Source organism: Amblyomma americanum, chromosome 11, assembly GCF_052857255.1.
Source record: "Amblyomma americanum isolate KBUSLIRL-KWMA chromosome 11, ASM5285725v1, whole genome shotgun sequence".
NCBI lineage: Eukaryota > Metazoa > Arthropoda > Arachnida > Ixodida > Ixodidae > Amblyomma > Amblyomma americanum.
In genome coordinates, this window is record NC_135507.1 from 86,455,418 (window position 1) to 86,473,815 (window position 18,398).

Here is an 18,398-nt window from a genome sequence, read left to right on the forward strand (position 1 = left end):
ATCCACCTCCATGCTGGCTGTACTGGCTCGTTCCCCCTCTCGAGCCGACGGAAAAATTTCAAGCGTGAAGAAAGGCGATTTGGGCGGCGCTGAAGGGACAAGAAGAATCGTTCCAGGAACCTGAAAGTGCTTCAAGTCATGAAGAGTCCCCGAGAGCCCCGCGGTTCTTCTATTGTTGCAAACCGTTCCCCGCTTCGGACGCGCGCGTAAGCGCCCGAGCGCAGGCGCGGATATCTGACATGTACAGATATGTACCATGTACTGGATACTACCTTACCCTTCCTGAAAACAAATTTTCATGCCGAACACGTAACCTGCCGTGGTGGCTCAGTTTTGTGTGGCAGTCCTCATGAGAGAGGACTGAACGTGATAATTTTTCTGCGTTTGAGAAAAGGGAGTCTTTCTTTGCCACAGTTGTACATGAGGCAGGTGGTGTCAAGATTTCTTCTTCGTGATCAACGCGGCCCTTTCTTGCGGAATTTTATTCAAGTGAGGCTTTCTTCAGGTTTCCAAACTGTGTTACTTCCACTGTAGACGGGATGCGATACAGTGCAAGTAGATTTTTGAAAGAACTGGTCTTTGTTTCCGGTTTCTAAATGCTCGGTTCAGTTTGCGATACCTTTAAAATGTCACGCGTTAGAAATTGCTAAAAGATTTGCTTGACTGTGTCGCCCCTGAACCAATATATCGATCTCTGTATAGTGGAGACCAAGGAGGACATGCTTTAAAAAGTATAAGGAAAATGGTGTTGCCAGCGGGTGGGAAGACGTCTTTCATCAAGTTGCACACCGGTACGTTGCCGGTTAAAACATGGATGGAGGACAAGGGATTGTTTTTCCATAGGGTGCTGACTGCTTTTTATTTTACAAACCAGAGTCAATAGAACACGCCTTTATTGATTGCTGAAAGGCGCTGCTCTTTTGGGACGTGCTCCAGCGTACAATAAAGAAAGACTTGCTCTTGACGCCGTATGGGATACGATTCCTGGACGTTGTGCCGGATCTTTATCAATACGATGTAAATATCCTTCTTGGCCTGCACAGCATTTGGCGACACAGGATGGCTGTACGACACTGCGATGAAGATGTGCGGTTTGACCGAGATTACATGAAAGAAAACATATGTAAGCTACGTTAGGTGTACAATGATCTATGTTCTGGACATGAAGTTATCGAGTTAATGGGAGAGTTGTTTTCTTTGAATCAGTTTTGATTTTCTCACGTGAGTGAAACCCATGTGCTCTCTTGGTGTTTGAGAATATAGTGCAGAACATGTTTTTTATCTGTTGTAAACTTTCGAAACAGGCAACGATGACAAAAAAAGCAGTGGTGGCTCTGTGGATAGAGCGCTCGGCTTTTGATTCAGAGTACCTGGGTTCGAACGCTAGGGGACCCGTGTTCTGTGCGGCGTCAGTGCACGTTAAAGATCCCCAGCTGGTCGAAATTATTCCCGAGACCTCCACTGCGGCATCTTTTTTTTTTTTAAGTCGCCGAAAAGCCGGTGTCGCCGGAGTCACTGCTCTTGGCCGTGAGCGGAACTTGCGTGACGGATTAATAAATAAATCCGTGTAGGAAATAGGACGAGTTGGGGAATTGAATAAGGGCCTCCGGAGTGTGAGACGAGCACGCTAACTTCGGCAGTCTACGTAAGAAAGGATTCCTGCTTCTCTCGGCCGCGGTGAATTTAAGGCAGGCAAAGAACCGTCTGTCGAGTCCCAAAGGTGACTACGCAATCTCGAGCAATGTAGAAGTCTTTGAACGCGGCTCCACTCATTCTAGATAAAACTAGCTGCCTTTCGCGAAAGCAAATGTTGTAGCCGCGTACCACCGGCTTTGTGCAAGAAGGAACAAACATCAGGAAATTTCGCGGGACGCCCTCCTATTAAAGAAGAGTCGATCCCATACTTATGAACGAAAGAAGAGGTGGGCCAAAAAACTCGGCAGAGACAAATAAAGACTGATTTCGTGTATGATTTAAAAAGCTCTATAGTCCCGCGGGTGAAATGTTTTGCCTGAGCCTTCTGTTCCGCCTCTGCCGCATTGCTTCGACTTCATGTTGTCGCAACTCCGGATAGTTTTCACGACGTTGCCGAATTGCCTTCGCTTCACGTTTCCGCAGCTCGACGTTGGCCGCACTCGTCTGTCGCTTCATGTCCACTTCCAGCTTTCGTTGTTCAAAGTCTCAACCGTCTGAAGCTAGCTTTCCGTGCTCGTACCGTGGCGGGGATCGTCTGTGGTGCAGCCCGCCTCTGCAGCAGTCGCGCAGCACTTCTCGGCTACCGTGCCTTGGAGCCGGTTACGTACATACCTTCGAGGGCGCCTTAGTCTTCGTTTTGTCGTAGACGCGGTCACCTTGCAGGTCGCATACGTTGATGTCGTCACCGTTCCATCACACTGCATTGCATAAACACCATCGACAAGGGATTCTGAAGAGAGAGTGATGCGCGCGCGGCCGCGACACCCTGGCTGAAGCGACTAAGTCATGCAGCAAGTGGTCTAATGCTGGCACCTGCTGGGCGGCCGGCCAGACGGATGCAGACTCCCTCGCTGAAGCCCCGCAGACTTTTGCCGGCATCAAGCATTTTAATAAAGAAACAAGACGCTGTTACCCACTTCCCCGCCCACACCTCGGCCAGGCCCAAGCCACCCTGCTCCGCAGATTGCAGACGCACTCAATACTTAGCCACTCCAGGCTATCACTAATCACCAACGGGGAATACGACCGCACATGCCAAAATTACAAAAACGGAGAACTCACTACCCAGCTGAGCGCACATCCTCTAAGTGATGCGAAAATAACCGGGCACTGTGAGCCCTCCTTCCAGCCCCCTTAGCGGAAAGCTGGCACTAACTCCTCACACAGCCAGACGAATCCACTCAACCTGCACTCATTCCGTAGGCCCAGGACGTTGCCCCCCCCCCCCCTGGGGGCCACACAGTTCCCGTCACTCCCTAAATACCGGTACCTGTGGTAATTAAAGTTTACTCTTTCAACTTCCAGCCATCTCCATGTAGTATGCTCGTTGAATTCGAAAACTACTAAAAGGTAATTTGTATACAAAGGAAAAATTGTAGCAGCCTTTATCGTCTTCTATCGTTCTCACGTGCTTCGACATTTGCTTCTTTGAAACAGAATCAATATGCTGTTTTATCTCTTTTACGCAGCCTTGGACGCTTGGCCGCTTCGGCGACGCTCGGCCAGCATCATGCATTTCCGGTGTCATGCGATAAGAGCCGTATGCCCAGATACCTCCATCAGGTATAGCACCCTGTCGCGGGCAACCGTCGCGCTGCAGCCGACCTTGTTCATCCATCGCACGCTTGAGAGCAGCACATTAACTAAACACAAGCGCCCTGTCACGTGGTATTTTTCAAATTGGCGGGCTTTCTTTGAGACGCGGAAAAAAGGAGCACGTGAGACATATCGTCTATGAAACAATTTTTTTAGGTTTCGTAAGGTTCTCTGCAAATTTGCGTATCACGCTTGGGGTATGCAGCGAATGCTGGAAAAGTTTTATGAAATTAATAAAGCAAAAGAACTAGTTAAGGGGAAAATAAAAAAAAGCCTCAGTAACTCTTGGCTAGTGCCAAAATTATGCACTCGAATCCATTCGCGTTCGAAGTTCCTTTCATTTTTAAAACCTTGGCTCAAATTATGTGGGACCACCTGTATATTGGATATTGCCGAGACATGGCATTTTATAATTCTTCATTTTTTTATGCATGGCTAGTGTGAACGTTGTTCTGTACAGTTATCGGGGGCTTACGCTAATGGCCCTTTGGTTCAATTCATGGTTGTGTTCAACCAATCGGTAAGGTATTCCAAAACTATTTCGTTACTTCGCAGTTAACATATGCAGATGACTACTCGTCGTTTGCCGGAGACGGATTTGTTGAGAACAGCGTGGAAGTGTTGCCGACGTCATTTTGACGCTGTTGTCTTGCTACAATGTCGCAATTATTGCGTGTTGTGACACCGAATGCATTCCAACAGGCCTTCTAACCATTGCAGTTTGCTGAATGGCACAAGATTCTCTTGGAGTCTCATATGAGGCCGCGTGCTCTATAATATCTCACTAATTATAACACTCTTGTAAATCAGCCTGGCTAATCCCAGTTCAGGACAATGGCTTCTCCCATATCCCTCAAACTAATCGTGTCCGTTGACATGTTAGGCCACCTAACCCCAGGAAACTACTTAATCTCATCTCTCCATCTGATTTTCTGCGACCGACTGTTTCGCTTGCTTCCTCCTACGATACATTTCTACCACTTATGACCATGCATCGGTTATCTGCCTTCACATCACTACTACTTGCAATTACGTTTCTTCTTGATTTCAAATACGCTATCATTTAGCCGAGTTTGTTCTCTGGACAAATCTTCTTTCTTCCTATGTCTTAACGGTGCGTCTATCATGTTGATTCACATGACCCGCTGTGCTTTCCGCAGCCTAATTACAAGGCTTTCCGTAAGCATAGGCAATGTTTACGCTTCTTATGTAAGTGCGGGAAAGATAAAAATGTTTAATGTTTTCGTCGTGAAAGTTGCTGGAAATTGGCTATTCCAGACCAGAGAGTTGCTGCTAAATACAGGAGGCAAAATTAAACATGTTTATTTTCCAGCTTATTTCACTCGCGTGGCCATAATGAGCGGCTATATGCCCTTAGTAGTTGCATTCATGTTTCGCATTCAAAAATAAAATACTCTGGCCTTCCGAGACTAGCGAAGAAAGCTTTGCACGTCTCTGCAAGATTTTGAAGGGCCACCTTTCTACTTTGCCTGTCTGGGTACTCAATCTTGCTTTGCTACCAGACCCCAAAGCTACTTATCAATGCAGCGTGATCAGCCAATCGGGAATTGCCCGGCTATTACCGATCAGCTAGTCTAACTCTTCTTAGTCCATGGTCCTGAAAACATAATATTAACGCGCGATGAATAGTACTGAATAGACACTGTCGCCCAGGACGGACGCCCTTTCTGACTTGGATTTAATCACTTTCCTTACGGATTTATATTGTACCTATAAGGACGCTATAGTTGTATTTTTCAGCAGCTTTGCATACTAATCTTTTAAACACTGGAAAGCCAATGACCACAGGACTGCTGTGGATTCAAATAAGTGAAACGTTTACTCCTACTACGCGCAGAACTATATCGCGATTGCTTATATTTTGCGTACATCTTTATCACCTTGTTCAAGGTGTGAACATGGGCCACAGCTACTCGCCGTTAGGAAGGCCAGACACCTTCTTTGGTCAACGAAATTCTAAGATTCCTCCAATTTTTCAACGATTACCTTAGTGAATACCTTGAATGGTCATGGTATGTTTGCTGATGCAAGCTGTGCTACTCTGGTACCGAGAAATTTTTTTGTTCAGCTTATCCCGCTGTCTGTGGCATAGGAAATCCATCTTGAACTCTTTTATTACCTGTAGAGTATTTTCAACGCTCAGCGCTAATTTCTTGCTTATTAATGAACGGGAGGCGTTGCAGTAAATTTTTGAACAAAAAAAACTGATGATGATGACTGCCAGCGCCAAAACCCTGGGAATTAATACGGACGGAATGGTGTTCGTACCCTCGTGGTAGTCGGAATTGTTTTACGATTCGGCATGGTTTAATCCTTCAGTCGAGTAGAACCACAACCCGGTTAAAAATTATTTCATTCACATGTGGAATACTTTGAACATTAGCCCATGCTTAAACGCGAAATTTCATTTCGTGTGTCTTGTGCTTTGTCTGTCCCTTGTTCAGTGCTTTTGCTCGGCTAAGAATCCGGCAAAAAAGCGCATTTCTTCCTTATCGAATTCCTATCGTTATCAGACTGATTTCGGAGGCATAAAGAGTGAATGAGGTGCATTGTCTTCACTGTAATTTCTAGAATCGCCTACTGCCAGCCTCAGCTGAGTAACATTCTAAACAGCTGAATACAGACACTAAACCATTGAATTTGCATTGCTTAAAGAAATTAAGTTTCGAGCTATTTTTGTTGGATGAACACAAACCATGCAGGGGCAGATGGCATCTTGCGTCTTGTGCTCGGCAGCAAAATTTTCCATTAAAGAAATTTTATTTTCATTGAACCACCCAGCTTCGCTACATACATTGTAGATGTTCAGGTTCACCGATCTGCAAGAATACAGGTTCCAATGAATGAATGCAACCTTCGCATGATAACTTCAGGATTATATTACTCACGTAGCAGTTACAGATTTGCGCTATAAGTCTACTGGTCCTTAATTCAAATCGTCTAAAGCAGCAATCCACATGTCTGAACAACTGAATGTTAATGTGAGGATGTCAGAGGCGGACACAATGTTTTACAATGTGAATATGAGACGAGTGTGACGAAGAATTATGCAGTATATCAAGTCCACGATGCCTCGGCCCCTCCAGGAAAAGGGCACTAGACTGCTGCGCAAGACTACCCGGGATCAATCCTGTCGGCTGAGCCAGCGTTTCAATGGAGCCAAAACTCGAAAGGCGCTTGTGTGCTGTGCGATGTCAATGCAATTCAGAAATCTACAGGTTGTCTAAATTATTCTGGCGCCCTCCACTATGGACACACTTTATTTTTTATTTCACTACGACTTTCCTCCTTTCTCTTACGGTGCGGTTGGAGTGTCCACCGAGATTAGACAATTATTGCACCATTTCCTTTCCTCAAACAGCTCACTTTTTAAAGGCCAATTTTCATTGCCCGGCACACGGTAGATTTTTTTTTGCTGTTCGTCGTCGACAGGGTAGAGCAAAATAAAGAGTAAAAATATCGTCTCCGCTTCGCCTAAATCTCAGATTCTAATTTGACATTGATTAAAACTTCGAGGCTACGCCGCCAGTACGCAATCAGCGTCGAACGCAAGCTGGGGTTCCACTTAGACGTTGAATTTGTTGAGCAGAACCGTCTTACTGAACAACTAACTTTTTGTGCGCTGAATGCATTAGATAGCGGCGCCTAACCAAGTAAGCATTGCCTCCATTTGCGGTGAGCAAGTGTTCGGTGTCACTGACACGTTCATTTCTGACATTTAAATGATTACCAGGTGCTGGGTCACCAGCGATCAGTGCCGATACTTCAACTTCAAGGCGGACCCTTGATTCCGCCCGCCGGAAAAAGGAAGAGGATACCCTTAAGGTCGTCTCCGCAAAATCATGGAACGAGCTCTGGAATGGAGGGGACATCGTGCTAGAAAAACTAGCCCCCTGTATACGCAATGCCTTATGACCTCGACTGTACCAGAAGATTGGAAGAATGCAAACATTATCTTAATTCATAAGAAGGGAGACGCCAAGGACTTGAAAAATTACAGGCCGATCAGCTTACTATCCGTTGCCTACAAAGTATTTACTAAGGTAATCCCTAATAGAGTCAGGGCAACGTTAGACTTTAATCAACCAAATTATCAGGCAGGCTTTCGTAAAGGATATTCCACAATAGATCATATTCACACTATCAATCAGGTGATAGAGAAATGCGCAGAATATAACCAACCTCTCTATATAGCTTTCATTGATTACGAGAAAGCATTCGACTCAGTGGAAACCTCAGCAGTCATACAGGCATTGCGTAATCAGGGGGTAGAAGAGCCTTATGTCAAAATACTGGAAGATATATATAGCAACTGCACAGCTACTATATTCCTCCATAAAGTCAGCAATAAAATTCCAATAAGGAAGGGTATCAGGCAAGGAGACACGATCTCGCCAATGCTGTTCACCGCATGTTTGCAGGAGGTTTTTCGAGGCCTGAATTGGGAACAGTTGGGAATAAGAATAAATGGAGAATACCTAAATAATCTGCGATTTGCTGATGACATTGCCTTGCTGAGTCACTCAGGAGGTGAACGGCAAATCATGATCAACGAGTTAGACAGGCAGAGCAGATCGATGGGTCTAAAAATTAACATGCAGAAAACCAAGGTAATGTTCAACAGCCTAGCAAGGGAACAACAGTTCACAGTTGGCAGGGAGAGCTTAGAAATTGTGCCGGAATACGTCTACTTAGGGCAGGTAGTGACAGCTGATCCGGATCATGAGAGGGAGATAACTAGAAGGATAAGAATGGGGTGGAGCGCATATGGCAAATTCTCGCAGATCATGAGTGGCAGTTTACCAATTTCCCTCAAGAGGAAAGTGTACAACAGCATAATCTTACCGGTACTCACCTACGGGGCAGAAACGTGGAGGCTAACGAAAAGAGTTCAGCTTAAGTTAAGGACAACGCAGCGAGCCATGGAAAGAAAAATGATAGGTGTAACGTTAAGAGATCGGAAGCGGGCAGAGTGGGTGAGGGAACAAACACGGGTTAATGACATCCTAGTCGAAATCAAGAGAAAGAAATGGGCTTGGGCAGGGCATGTAATGCGAAGACAAGATAACCGCTGGTCTTTAAGGGTAACGGAGTGGGTTCCAAGAGAAAGTAAGCGTAGCAGGGGGCGGCAGAAGGTTAGGTGGGCGGATGAGATTAAGAAGTTTGCAGGCAAAGGGTGGATGCAGCTGGCAAAGGATAGGGTTAATTGGAGAGACATGGGAGAGGCCTTTGCCCTGCAGTGGGTGTAGTAAGGCTGATGATGATGATGATGATGATGATGATGAGCTCTGGACCTCCCGGTCTCTAGCCCCACCAGCCACCTACTGGCACTGGGGTGGTGAACACTTTCAGGGAGCTTCAGGAGGCCCACCTCAAAAACCAATACACTCGTCTCACAAAGACAGGGTCGGGTCGCCGCTTTCTAGCCCGTCTTCACATCCAGCACATACAATTCACAGAAAAGAGATGCCGCCTTCCCGTACACTGGAGACGCACCCTCCACGTGCGGCCGCTCCCCACCAACATGCCCAAAGAGGACCATACTGGCAGGCGCCTGGCGCGAGCGTAAGCCTTGCACCGCCATTTTCGGAGCAAACCAGGAGTAATCTACGTGGACGCCTCCGGCCCGGACCCCAGGGGATGGTACACGGCCGCGGTCGTCCACGGGGGCAAAACAGTAGACGGCCTTACTTTCAAGGCCCAGTGACCAATTCACGCAGAAGAGGTTGTCATCGCCCTAGCACCTTCCGACTCCTGCTCCAAATACATAATCACCGACTCGCGAGGCGCTTGTCGAAGCGTCGAGCAAGGGTGGGCTACTGCCCTGGCTTATCCCATGCACCAAAACCGACGACAATTAATGTGCGTAAAAAATAGAAATACCTGCAGCTAAAAATTAGGTATGATGCTGATGTTCCTGGGAGGTTAAGACCCTCCCCCGTTTCCCCCACTTCCCTCCAGGTGGCGATGGTAAGGATTTCGAAATCCTGGCAATTCTCCGATGACTCAGTGAACGCGCGGCATATTGAAAGGGCTAGATTACGTCTTCGAACACTGTGTCAACTATTAAAATCACACGGGTCAAAACAACTGGCCTAGTGTGGTTAGCGTGAACCGCTCTCTGTCAAGAGCACCATGGCTCTCCACTAAAATTTACCAGCAGCGAAATCTTTTTCACACCGTTTTCACACCGCGTATGACGTCACACCGCGTCCATCACCTGAACCGCGCGTTTTCGCATGCGCAGCATTGCTTGTAAAAAGGGAGATGTAATCGGCGGCTGTATCGCAACGCTTGATATGGATGCACAGAAGAGTCCAGCCGCTGCTCAACGGCGGTATAGAGAAGAGAACATTAACCATTCCGATCCTGAGGTTGTCGCCTGGCAGTTGGCTACTCATCAAAGAGAGAATGAGCGTCAGAAGGTGAAGACAGCAGCGGAGACGCCCGCACAGAGATAGGAACGCCTTGCAAAACGGCGACGTCAGACTGCCGAGCGTAATAGACGCCGCATAGCCGGCGAGATGGAGCCTATGGAAGGCGTCAGTCAACGGCAACCAACCGAAGACGATGTGAAGGCCCGTCATGTGACTGATCACACTGTTCGAGTTTCCGAAAGTGCATCTGCGACCCCGATATTTCAAGCGGACATGTCTCTCATTTCTAAACATACAGTGCCAACAACAAGCCCGGCAAGGGAAACTTACCTCCCGCAACTTATATCCTGGCATGGCGGAGCTAACAATATTAATTGGTTCTCATCATCATCAAAACGTTTTTTTTTTCCACCGAAATGAAACTCCTTTTACTCCTTTTTGGACCCCCCGGCACGCAGGCCTAAGGTAGCCCTACTTAGAAGCCTCGCAAACTAAGGTCTGGTGAAGACACATTGTCGCTTCACGGCCTCAGCCGCCAGGCGGATGGCTTGTCGCTGCTTAGCGGGGTCCTCGCTCCGCAGCAAGGTCTCCCAGGCTTCTCTATCTTCTATCTTTTGCTCGGTTCTTGGGGAAAGGAAATGGCGCAGTATTTATCTCATATATTGTTGGACACCTGAACCGCGCCGTAAGTGGAGGAATAAAGGAGAGAGTGAAAGAAGAAAGGAAGAATGAGGTGCCGTATTGGAGGGCTCCGGAATAATTTCGACCACCTGGGGATCTGACGTGCACTGACATCGTACAGTACCCGGGCGCCTTAGCGTTTCGCCTCCATAAAACCGCAGCCGCCGCGGTCGCGTTCGAACCCGCGAACTTCTTACCAGTAGCTGAGCCCACTAACCACTGAGTCACCGGGGCGGGTGCGGAGCTAAACCACTGCCATGTTTTGCGTTCCCTTACGGCGCGGTCCGTTTGTCCAGAGAGATATGTGAGACAGGCGTCAATTCCTGGGTTCTAACTCAACCGCGGCGGCTGCGTGGGCTGTGCGATGTCAGTGCACGTTAACGATCCCCAGGTGGTCGAAATTATTCCGGAGCCCTCCACTAGAGCACCCCTTGCTTCCTTTCTTCTTTCACTCCCTCCTTAATCTCTTCCCTTACGGCGCGGTTCAGGTGTCCAACGATATATATGAGACAGATACTACGCCATTTCTTTTCTCCAAGAACCATTAAAAAAGATTTCCTTTCCTCAAAACCAATTTTAATTTCATCTTCCTTCCCTTACGGCCTGCTTCGGGTGGTGGTGGTGGTAGTGTTTTATTGAAAAAATAGTAAAAAAGAAGGAAAGGATTTTTGCTAGCCCCGGCATCTGCCAGCGATACTGAAGCACCTGAGCTGGGTCAGAGGAAATAAAGAATAGCTGGAAAATGGAGAAATTAAATGAAAGAGGTGAGGGGACAGGAAGAGAAGATAGGGGGAAGCAATATGTACAAACTATTTACACAATAAGAAGTGTGTCCAGGTTGTGCGCGTGATTAGTTCATTTTAGAGGAATTAAAACAGACGCGCAAAGCACTGTCTAGGCTACAACTAGAGTGGGGTGTCCAGTTGCTAATCGTTCAAGGTAGAACTCGCGGAGCGTTCGGTCACTGCGTATAACTAACTGACGGAGAACAGACGGGACGTCAAGCCCGTGTGTTCGAGGAATGCACAGAGGCTCACCAAAGATCGCTCACGAGTGCGCGCACTGCCTTGCGCCCACAATAGCGTCTTGATGGAGTAGGGTAGTGTGCCCTGCGCCCTATCGTCCGCAAACATATCGCGACGAGCATCGGCGAACGCGGCACAGTGAAGGAGCAGGTGTTCTAGTGTTTCCACTGCACCGCATCCGTCACACATCCCTCGTCGCGGTTCCGTGACGCTCCCGTCGTTCCCCGGGCCACACGCAGCCAAAGCGCGCGGAGGTTCATTACACGTTGTGACCATGTAAGTGCGCGACAGCCGGTGATACTGTCGATGCGCTCACCTCCTGGATGCGTGTGTCGGGGTAAACTTTCAGAGATAGCCGTGGATGGCCGCACGCACATCCTCCAGCGCAAGGGGCAGATTGAAGGCAGGTAGTTGGTTTGCAGCGGTCGCGAGGTCGTCAGCTTCATTGTTGCCGGCGATGCGCAGTGACCGGGCACCCACTGTGCACGCACGGCACATCCTCTCTGCGCCAGGCTCTCGATGCGCGAGCGAATTTCCCGCACGATTGGGGTACCGCGGCCGTTAGATTGCAGGCGGCTGAGGGCGGCGCGGTAGTCGCAAAGCAGAGCACTGCTGGGTGGCGGAGGGCCGAGGGTGAGCAGCAGGTCCAGCCAGAGTCGGATCCCCATCAACTCCGCCGTGGTAGAGGAGCCAAGGAAGGTTGCGTGTTGCTGGCTGTGCAGTCGCAGGGCGGGGATGGTAGCCGCCGCTGCAAGGGAGAAGCTGTCGCGGACAACTGAGCCGTCGGTGCACACGAGGAGTCCACTGAGATATCTGAGACAGGCGTCCTTTCCTCAAATTGTCCAACGGCCCACGCGTCGCGTCGAACGGCCGATGAGGTTCCGTGCATCCCTTGGCAGCCGTGCAACATGATGTCGCGTCTCACTCTTCAAGACGATGCTAAAGCCACCTCTATTTTTTTAATTCTTTCACTCCTTCCTTTACCCCTTCCCCTAAGATGTTGGGGTGTCCACCGAGATATGAGAGACAGTTAATGGGCCACTTCCTCTCCTGAAAACCAAGCTTCATTTTTTTTCAAATGCCAGAGGAAATGTGCATGTTCTGACATAGCACAGAAAACCGTTTTTCTGCTTACGCGCGCAATATAACGAGAATACTTTAAATAACAACAAAAGTAATCATTATTCTTCTCAAAAATTAATTTCTTTCTACAGCCTCATAAACATTTCGCTGCAATGACTGTAGCACAGCATCATCGAGGCTTCAAGCATGCTTTAACAAAAGGTCTTTAAGCTAACTTACTAAAAATTTCTGCTAAGCGATTACTTTTTGGCCGCTGAATACAATAACATGGCGTGCCTAGGTAGTTGTGGATCGGCTCTGTTTGCGGTGTGTGCATTTTCGAAGAGTGTCATAATAGACACACCTACTTACCTGGCGCTGTGTCACCGGCGATCAGTGCCGTTACTCTGCCCGCTTGTGCCGCGATCTTCCGCTTCAAGGTGGACCCTGGATTCCACCTGCCGGATCGTCTAGGAGTTCGGCCCAGTTTCCAACCGCCCAGGCACCACAGCCTCGTTCCGTGCGTGGGAGCCAGGGCTCCGCACTGCCACGCGATGGCGTTCGCTGAACCGCCGCCCAAGGCGCACTGCTTCTTCTCTAGTGTGCCTGAAGGCAGCACTGTTGACGACATCATCGATGCCTTAGAAATTGTCACCGGCCCAGCAGGTGTCAAGTCGCTCCAACACATGAGAGGAGTAAAGTTTGGCGTTGCGGACGCTTCGGACAATAATATAATATTAATCGGCTTTTGCGGAAAGGAAATGGCGCAGTATCTGTCTCATATCGTTGGACACCTGAACCGCGCCGTAAGGGAAGGAATAAAAGAGGGAGTGAAAGAAGAAAGGAAGACAGAAGTGTTGTAATGGAGGTCTCCGGAATAATTTCGACCACCTGGGTGGTGGTGGTGTAAATTTTCTTACATACAGGGAAGTTTAGGACGCAAAGGTCCTTGGGCCCGCGCACGGCCCCACTGCACTCAAACGTTCATGTCGCGGAGGCTCATGACGCTGGCAGCCCGGCCTGTGGCGATGGCTTGCTTGGCCGGGTCCTCGGAGCGCAGTAGGGTCACCCAAGCCTCCCAAGTGGTAAGGTGCTCCAGGCCCCGCGGGGGAGGATCCGCCGGGCAGAGGAAAAGCATATGGTCGGGCGTGACTTTAGGGTGGTGGCAGAGGGCACAGGAGGGGTTTGTGGGGACATGGTGATAGCGCGAGCGTATATAATGGGAGGGTAAGGTGCGTGTTTGGAGCCGCCTCCAAAGTGTCTGATGATAATTGTCGAGGGAGGTGGGGAGTGGGGGGTGCAGCCGACGCTCGGCTTTGCAGGCCTGCGTCAGTTCACTGAAGGAATGCATGCGCTCCCGTGAAAACCCCAGATCAGAGGCCGCCGGTGCCCGGTTGAGAGAACCTCGGGCTAAAGCGTTGGCAGCCTAGCTTCCCGGATTCCCGGAGTGGGCAGGCACCCATGTCAGCTCCATGTGGCGGGGCTGGTGTGCGGCGAGGGAGTTCAATATGCGAAATGCAGGGACGTGAACTCTCCCTTGGGCGAAATTTAGTATGGCAGTTTTAGAGTCCGATAGTTTATACCGGGCCTCCGTGCATGTGATGGCTTGGGCAATAGCGGCCTCTTCAGCCTCCTCCGAAGTGGCAGTGGGGGACACGTGAAGGGTAGCAATCGGTTGTAGGGAGGGGTTCGTGATGGCTACAACCGCGTCCTCGCCTGTGCATGCAGCATCCACCCAAAGGGCATCCGGTTCCATGGCATAGTTTTTGTGCAGCGCCCGTGCGCGAGCTCTACGGCAGGGTTCGTGTTAGCTGCGGTGCATGTTTTTAGGAAGAGGATGAATAAAGTAGTTCGCGGTGAATGTGGTGGGGGACCTGGAGCTGCGTGGGATCCGTGGCTGGTATCTTGATGCCGAGGGTGCGTAAGATGTGTCTGCCGGTGGTAGGTCTCGCGAGATATATGTACTGTGTCTGTCGGTGGGCCTCGATAAGCTCACCTATCGTGTTGTGTAGGCTTAGCTGGAGGAGTTATTCGGTTAAAGCATTTAGTGGTAGGTGTAGTGCTGTCATAAAAGCTGTTCGAATCATGGCATCAAGGGTGGAGATTTCTGTGGCCTGGAGTTTCAGGTAGGGCAGCGTGAAGAGAAACCGGCTGAGAACACAGGCATGAATGAGACGCCATAGGTCATACTCCTTCGTGCCCCGGTGGTGCCCAGAAACTCGGCGGATTAGGTGGGATATCAAAACCGCCATCTGATTGAATTTCTGGATGGTGAGAGTGTTTTTCTCGTTGTTCTGGATGTGGAGGCCCAGTACCCGGAGAGTATGTACCTCCGGGATGTACCGGTTTTCCAGTTTCACGGTTATGGGGGCGGTGGGGCAGTTTCGAGTTGTGGGGCGGAGTATGAGGAGCTCCGACTTCTCCAGAGAGCATGAGTGTCCGATACTCCGCGCATATGTTTGGGTGAGGATAGCTGCCGACTGCAGAGTATTCTCTATGTCTCCATAACTGCCATGGGTGGTCCATAGAGTGACATCATCAGCATAGAGTGTATGCCGAAGGTGAGGGATAGTTTGTAGTTTGTGGGCAAGGGGGATGAGGAAAGGAGAGAGGACAGATTCTTGAGGGGTGCCAACCCCACTAAGGGTGTATGGATGGGATGTATAGGGAACGAAGTGAATTTCGGCCATGCGGTTAGTAAGGAATGCTTGAATATACATGTACATACGTGCACCTATGTTCAAGGGGGAGAGCGCCGCCATGATCGCTTTATTGTATAGGCGATCAAAGGCCTTGGAGAGATCCAAGGCGAGGACAGCTTTTGTGTGGCCTGGTTTGAGGTCAGCACACTTCGGGCAGCAGAGGCAGCGGCAGGCACAATCGTGCAGCGCCTGACCATCGTCATTGCTTTGCGCAGAACAAGCATTGTGCCGACTATTACCGTCTACCATCGACTATCTACACTGCTGCATCTCTCACCCCGCTGGTAATCTGGACGGACAGCAGACAACGCCCCCTTCAAGCCTGTTATAAAGCCCAGCCTGCCGACGGATGCTTCACACTTCGGGAAGCAGAGGCAGCGGCAGGAACAATCGTGCAGCGCCTGACCATCGTCTTTGCTTTGCGCAGGTTGGTTGATTTTCACTGTATTTAAAAAGTAACCGCTTGTCCCGCTGCCGCTGCTACCTTAGGTTGTGTTCAATATGAGTACTGTGCCGACAGATACTTGTCTTACATGCTTTGAGGATTTTTCTGATGGTCAAGATTTCATGACATGTGCAGAATGTCGTCAGCGCTACCACCTTGGTTAATGCTGCGCCATTAGCGAGTGAGTATGCAAAGCAAAAAATGAAGCAGATAAGAAAACATTAAAATTCCCATCATGCCGCTTACCTTCATCTCGTAGTGCGCAAACGTTCGTGCTCCCACCTGCTTTGGGTAAAGAACTTTCAGAAATCAAGAAGAATTTGACTATACTTACTATCAAGCTGGATGGCCTGACACCATTAAGAGATACCGTGACAAGCATTGAAAAATCTGTTACGTATATTTCTGAGACTTACGACACACTACTAACGACTTCTGAGAGGCATGATGGAGAGATTGAAAGGATACGCACTAAACTTGAAAGCACTGAAAAAGATAAAAACGAGCTAAATAAAGAGCTAAACCATCTGCATTATTACAGCAGAAGACAGAACATGGAAATCCATGGCTTGCCCTTTGAAGAAAAAGGAGACTTGCTATCTAAGGTAAATAATCTTGCGGTGACGCTCGAACTACCCTGCCTATCAGACTCCGATATTGAAGGCCTGCATCGTCTCCTATCACGCCAAAAGAAGGTGCCTGTGGCACTGATAAGGTTTTCTAGGCGGGCTCTTAAAGATACATGGCTTGCAAAACACACAGCCCTCAATGAACAGGATGACAAGATACAATTTTTTGACAATTTGACTGCCACTAACAAGAAACTTCGATGGCTCGCTAAAACAAAAGCTCGCGAGCAGAACTACTCTTTTGTGGGGTCGACAGAGAGAAAGATTTCTGTGAGGAAGGAGAGCGGCCCTCCAGCAACAAGGATAGCTTCTGAGGAGGACCTAAGCAAGATTGTATAGGCATCGTAAACTTGGAACCTTGCTAAATCTCTGTTTGGAAAGATGGCTTACTATAACCCTGACCTTTTTAATCAATTGTTCAATGCCAACACTTATGCTCCTCAAAAGGTTCTCTCCTTGTATCACCTAAACGTACGCAGTTTGAAGAATAAGGTCGAAGAAATTGAAGCTTAATTAGAGGAACTAAAGCGTGGTTTTGATGTCATTGGTTTCACGGAAACTTGGTATAGCTCTGATGCGGAAGTTGTGCAGATTCCATGCTACAATCACATTTCTATGTACCGACACGGCAAGCGCGGAGGTGGTGTATCTCTATATGTACACGAACGTTTCCCCTATGACGTTCTTACAGAATCATGTGTTGTAAATGAAAACTTTGAAGTTGTTAGCTTACTGCATCGCGACATTGCTTTACTTTTAGTATACCGCCCCCCTCATGGTAACCTTGATGTATTCCTTGACTTATCTGATAGTTTCCTTAATTTAGCGAATCAAAACAGATGGCGTGTCATTATATTTGGTGATATGAACGTTGATTTGCTTAAGAAAAATCCGATGCAGACTAAACTACTTGAATTGATGTTCTTACATAGTTGCCAAAATGTTATCGACCTACCTACCAGAATAAGCCAGGAAACAGAAACACTCATTGATCACTGTTTTACAAATTTTTCCCCACATACAGTTACGCAGGTGTCGTTTCATCAGCCATAAGCGATCCTATGCCATTTTTTGGCTTGTTTTCAATTAAGCAACACTCTGCTAAACCTAAGTACAAGCGACGAACAGTGAATGAAGATACAGTTGCCTCTTTTTGTTCACTTATGGCTGAAACTTGTTGGGCAGAAGTATATCTAGAAAATGATCCGTCCGTAGCGTACGATATATTTTTAGAAAAGGTACAATTACAACATTGTATTTCCTATGGCTGCCGTCCATAAGCACAAAAAAAGCTAAGAAAGACTGGATTACCCCGGTTCTTCTCAAGCGCATTCGATATAAAAACTCGTTATTTGCTCATTTCTTAGAAACAAGAGACCCAACCGATTTTGAAGAATTTAAGAAATTTAGAAACAAATTAAATCTGGATCTAAAGAAGGCCAGAACGGCCTATTATGAAAAAAATTTTCTTCAATAGTGGACAAACTCAAACAGGTCTGGAAAGTTGTAAATGGCATGATATCCAATGGGAAACCTCGTCTGCCTTCCGAGCTACTGATTAATGGAACTTCCTGCTCTGGTGTAACACTTGCTAATACTTTAATGAACATTTTCTTAATGCAGGCGCTTGTAATATCACAGCGGGCACGTGTCGCTCATCACCCATAGACCTTTATATGAAAACTAGTTGTTGTGAGTCTCGATATCTGACCCCCGCGTCTGAAGAAGTCGTGGCTATCGTTAATTCCCTTAAAAATAACTGTTCACCAGGTGATGACGATATAAGTACGGTAGCAGTAAAAGCCGCTATTAGAAGCATTAGTCCACCTTTAACACATATATGCAACAGAATGCTCCTGACTGGTATCCTCCCTGATAAGATGAAATCAGCTTGAATTAAAGTAATCGACAAGGGAGGTGACAAAAATGATATGAACAATTATCGTCCTATCTCAATATTGCCACTGTTTTCTAAAATCGCAGAACGTGTTGTATATAAAAGGTTACAAAACTTCCTAGATAAAAAAAAACATTATGCAAAGAACAGTGTGGATTCCAGGCTGGTAAATCCACGCAGACTGCTCTACTGGTAATAAAAGATCGCCTTCTTTCTTACTTCGAACCAAAGCTTTTCACCATCGGAATATTTTTAGACTTTCGCGAAG

The 18,398-nt window shown here is 47.9% G+C and overlaps 1 long non-coding RNA gene across 1 annotated transcript in view; it reads left to right on the forward strand.

Moving 5' to 3' along the window:
• The first annotated feature begins 15,461 nt into the window (after positions 1-15,461).
• The window catches only part of LOC144110753 (uncharacterized), a 28,483-nt gene continuing 25,546 nt past the window's right edge, over positions 15,462-18,398 (forward strand). The window contains exon 1 of the long non-coding RNA XR_013309917.1: positions 15,462-15,586. This is a non-coding gene — a long non-coding RNA (uncharacterized LOC144110753). The remainder of the gene's footprint in view (positions 15,587-18,398) is intronic.